Source organism: Corticium candelabrum, chromosome 13 (assembly GCF_963422355.1).
Source record: "Corticium candelabrum chromosome 13, ooCorCand1.1, whole genome shotgun sequence".
In the NCBI taxonomy this organism is placed as follows: Eukaryota; Metazoa; Porifera; class Homoscleromorpha; order Homosclerophorida; family Plakinidae; genus Corticium; species Corticium candelabrum.
Window position 1 is genome coordinate 7,018,623 of NC_085097.1, and position 5,446 is coordinate 7,024,068.

Below are 5,446 nucleotides of genomic sequence, written 5' to 3' on the forward strand. Positions count from 1 at the left end.
GCTGCATGATGGAATTTCTTTCTGCAATTCAGAATGAGTGATTCTAATCACATTGTAGGTCTTCAGTCTACCAACAATTGAAGAGGTGAACAAGAAAGGACAATTAGGACCAGGACACGTTAACACTGATTCCTGACATTCCAATGTCCACAGAGGATAAATCTCTTCACGAATATCAAACAGTCCTTGTGCAAGAACGGCAGATTCATTCTCATGAAACACTTGAGAGGGCGGCCTTTCAACTTCAAACTGTCGATGAGCTTAATTGAACAAGGAAATCATTAGCAGATAGAAACCGATGGAAATCGTACAGAAGTATTAATAACGTATAACTAAAAGCAAGAACTTCTAAAGTACGTACGCAGTGTGTCAGCATGCATGTCATCCGTACCTTTTACTAGAACTTCTCTACTTCTAGCAGATCCTTTATCATTGGTGATGGTACAATAATAGGATCCTTCTAGACTTGTCCCGTTTGAAGTGAGCAGCACCAGCGATCCGTTGTCAAGTAGCGTGTATGTGAGAAGACCTGCAGATTGCATTATGATGTCACCATCTTTGTACCAGTTTATGGAAGAGCTGGACGCTTGCGGCTGGCAGTGAAGAGTTACAGAAAGCGAAGACCCGGCTGTGTATGCTATCGAGTCTTGCGGCTCCACAGTGAATGACAGTCCATTCTCTGTCCATTCAAAAGGTCAAACGAAAGAAGCAACAGAGTACACGCGAATACCTGAACTGCCGACGATGTCTATTGCTATGAGAAACAGCAGTAGTATCTCTAGCAATCGACTGTTCGCCATATGACGGATCTGCGAGTATGTCCTGTACGTCCGGGCAATGTCCGTAAGGAAGGGAACCACAAAAGCATGTATAATGATCGACTCCTAACGTACGGTACTCTACACTTGCATAACCTGTCAGTTGTTATGTTAATGAAGTTAAAGTGCATGCATAACTCTAGGGTTCTGGTGGGGGTGCATGACATAGTATCAATTATTTGCATGGCGTTTGCATCCTCGAGAAGTGGATCTCCGGCTCTTCGTGGGTTTGTAGCTTTGCAAGACCAACACTCTAGGCATTACGTTGGCACGTACGTTGTGTTGCAGCCTGTTCTGTAGTGTAAAAATGGGATGTCAGACTCTTACTTTTTGTGCCATTGTGCGCCTCACTGAGCTCGCGGTACCAAAAGCTTCACACGCTGCACAACGTACTGTTCTACTGGCGTAAATACTAACCGACAGCTTTGTTTGTGGATACGATTAATATTTACGAGAATTTAGTATCGAGTGGAGGTAATTATTGCACAATTAGTTTAAAGACCGTCGAAGTAGACTTCTATTCAAGAACGTAGACATATGTACCGTAGAAAAACGTTTGGAATTAAACGCGTGTCATGCGTGTGTAATAGGAATAGCATGCGCGACCTACAATGATGTATATCTATAGAGGAACTCTTTTCTACTCATGATACATAAGGGTGTTCTGCTGGCGACCAATATTAATTTGGTCGGCTTGCGTGCACGTATGCACTGTACATGTACATTCAACTTTTATTTATAGTTGCCTTGGTGTTTTATAACAAAATTCTAGTTTCTTCCAAATAGCAATCAAACGCCGAATTGATTCATTTTTATGAGCGAACTCTTACATGTTGGCAGACATGTGTATAGTAGACAGTTTGGGATAGATAGGTTCAGTAAGGGATCGACCTCTCTGCTTCACATCTTTCGGAAGTTTTACAATTGATAGTTTTGACGAAATTGCGTCAACATCTAGTTTGACGTCATCTTTGTCACTTATGTCGACTTGACTACTGGACGGTACCGGAGACCGTCTCACCTCCGGTACCAGGACACTCAATTCTATGGCAATCTGCTGCTGTAGTAATTTGCGTGGAATGTCGTAGATCTGTCCGTCTAAGACTAGTTGCTTGTTTGGATCTATGGGCTCGAGTTTGTCATAAACTCCGCTCGCCTGCGTCAATGTTCGAGGTAGTAGAGATTGAGGAATGTCGTAGATCACACCATCGATATCAATTTGACGGTGGTCGATCATTGAAGGTTTGTCATCTTTAGGGAACGGTTGAGATAAATCACCAAACGGGTTCTTTTTTCTTGTCCAGATGTAGTAATCGTATTCATCGTCAGGAACGGCGTCTTTTTTACTTGTTTCCACGAGCTCGTTGACTGTCTCTGACGTTCTGCAACTTTCTACTTTCCGTTCTGCAACAGACGATCAGCAATACATGAGAATGCATGGCTGTGCTAGATGACTTTGTACTGAACTGAAGGTATTTACCAGATCGATTCTTGCGACGTAGGCAGAAGAGAAGTATGAGTAAAGTGGGTGTGATTACTATTACTCCGCATCCAGCAGCTGCAATTGCCACACCCAGAATGGACGTGTCTGTTTGGTAGGAGCGTAAACAATGACTGATCACACAGAGAACAATGAAAATTGAAACAGCAACCTGAATGTGCAGTTGGAGATGTTTCTATACTTGGAGTAATGGCTAGGGTAGAAGGCAAACTGATCATCTGTGTGGTGTTGAGTACACGGACAATCGATGATGCTGTCGTCTGAGACTTCACTGCAATAACACAACGTAATGACGCAAAAAATAGAATATACCATACCAACTAACCAGTGGCGGTTACAAACGTCATATGAGAAGAAGTAATCATGACTGGTGATAGTACTCTGTAGAGGGTGGTAGACACACCAGGGATGTCAACAGTTTCTGACTGTTGCGGTATGCTCATGCTCGTTGCAGCTTGAGACAAAATACGAGTCATATTCAAAGTACGTAGTCCTCCTGTTGTTTGATCCTTGTAGACTGTAGATTGCTGAAAGATGGAAGCCACAGCTTGAGATAATGTTGAAAAGTCATTGACGGATGATGTAAATAGTGGCAACTTGGTGGATGTAATCAACTGAGAAGGAGCAATGGTGGAACTTTGTGCTACTATTGATTGTAAAGATGTGATAATTTCTGTTGTTGTTTGTTCTGAAAAGTTAGTCAAAAACAAAGTTTCTTTGTTACAAAAATACCATAAGTTAGAACAGTTTCACGTACCAGAAACTTCCACATATTGACTGCTTTGCTCACTTCCATATTGATTGCTTACCAAGCATTGATACACACCTGAAGCAGCCCGTGTTTCAACATGTGCTGTTTCAGTCTCATCTGTTATTGTTTCAAAGTGAATGACCGATGAGTTTCTTAGAATTTGAATTTGAAGTGGTTTTGTACCAGAAATAAAGCAAGTAACATCAAGACCAGAACTGACTTGACTAATGTCTACTCTGACAGCAGGAAGACCTATAGAAGAATAGAGAGTTTACAAGAGAAAATATGTGTGCACGTGCTACATACTGTAGACTATAAGCTGAATGGATCGAGTCTTCGTTATCTGTTGATGTGGATATGTAGTTGTGTAGTTGCACTCGTACGTGCCCTCGTCTTCATAAGACACGTTCTGTATTTTCAAATTTCCAGATGAATTTGTGGCATAAGAATACTTGTCTGTGTTCACGTCTATGCTTGCTTTGTTTTTGAACCAAGAATACAGTGTAGTAATACTGTTGGCAATGCAGTGAAGTGTAGTTGTGTGGCCTTGCTCTATTGATACTGAAGAAGCTGCAGGCAAAGTTGGTTGAGAAAGGAATGTAAAACCTGCCAATGAAACAAACAGTGAGATGCTCAACTTGCAAATCTGTTATTAACAGACCACAAACACTTTATTTACCTGCAAACTGTAGATTTTCACTAAATGACGTCATAAGTTCTTTCAGACTGACAGTCTTAGAAATGCTGCATGTTGGAATTTCTTTCTGCAATTCAGAATGAGTGATTCTAATCACATTGTAGGTCTTCAGTCTACCAACAATTGAAGAGGTGAACAAGAAAGGACAATTAGGACCAGGACATGTTAACACTGATTGCTGACATTCCAATGTCCACAGAGGATAAATGTCTTCACGAATATCAAACAGTCCTTGTGCAAGAATGACAGATTCATTCTCATGAAACACTTGAGTGGACGGCCTTACAACTTCAAACTGTCGATGAGCTTAATTGAACAAGGAAATCATTAGCAGATAGAAACCGATGGAAATCGTACAGAAGTATTAATAACGTGTAACTAAAAGCAGAAACTTCTAAAGTACGTACGCAGTGTGTCAGGGTGCATGTCATCTTCACCTTTTACTAGAACTTCTCTACTTCTAGCAGATCCTTTATCATTGGTGATGGTACAATAATAGGATCCTTCTAGACTTGTCCCGTTTGAAGTGAGCAGCACCAGCGATCCGTTGTCCAGTACCGTGTATATGAGAAGACCTGCAGATTGCATTATGATGTCACCATCTTTGTACCAGTTTATGGAAGAGCTGGATGCTTGCGGCTGGCAGTGAAGAGTTAGAGAAAGCGAAGACCCGGTTGTGTATGCTATCGAGTCTTGCGGCTCCACAGTGAATGACGGTCCATTCTCTGGCTCCATCAGAGGAGAAAAGAAACAAAATGTGAAATGAAAGAAGCAACAGAACAGAGTACGAGAATACCTGAACTGCCGACGATGTCTAGTGCGATGAGAAAGATCAGTTGTATCTCTAGCAATCGACTATTCGCCATATGGATTTGCGAGTACGTCCTGCATGCATACGTCCGGGCAATGTCCGTATAAGGAACGGAATCACAAGAGCTCGTACTTGTATTTGTCCTATCGTACGTTTACATAACATGTTCTACGTCTTCTCTAAGTTAACATAATTGTGCATCATTAAGGGTTCTGACAAAGCCGACATCTATCAATCAGGCTGATTGATATCAGCTTCTATTTAGCGTTAGCGAGAAATCAACCTCCGGCTCTTCCTAGGTTTGTAGCTTTGCGAGACCAACAGCTCATGCAGTAATGACATTAGTACGTAGATTGTGTTGCAGCCTGTTTTCTAGAATGAGAAGTCTTACTATATAACCCGAGGCGCTCGATCATGCGCTCGGGTTACAATAATTGCGCTGTCGTTCGACGACTCAACGACTCGAGCGGGTTGATAGACGGATGTGCCTCTAATTGCACTCCAATGTTCTCGTTCCGTTGAGTTTTTACAAAGTAATGCGTCGACCCTGCTATCCCTGTGTTTGACAAACACAGTGACAGGTGCTTCATGGTTTTGCGGACTCAAGCCAAAGTTACAAGACAAAGCAGTTGTATGGATAAGTCGAAGTAATACTAACTGTGTAATAGTCCATTTCTTCTTTGCTAGAGTGCTGATTTTCAAATGTCTAGTAAGCGGTTCCTGCTACAGGAAACAGAGTAATCGCTACTGAATACAGCTAATACGTGCTTGAATGGCGTTGGACCAGCGCGAAAGTATAGTTCTGGTACATTCAGACATTCAGACACCAATGACCTTCGAAGTTTCGCTATCGTTGTCTAGTATGCGT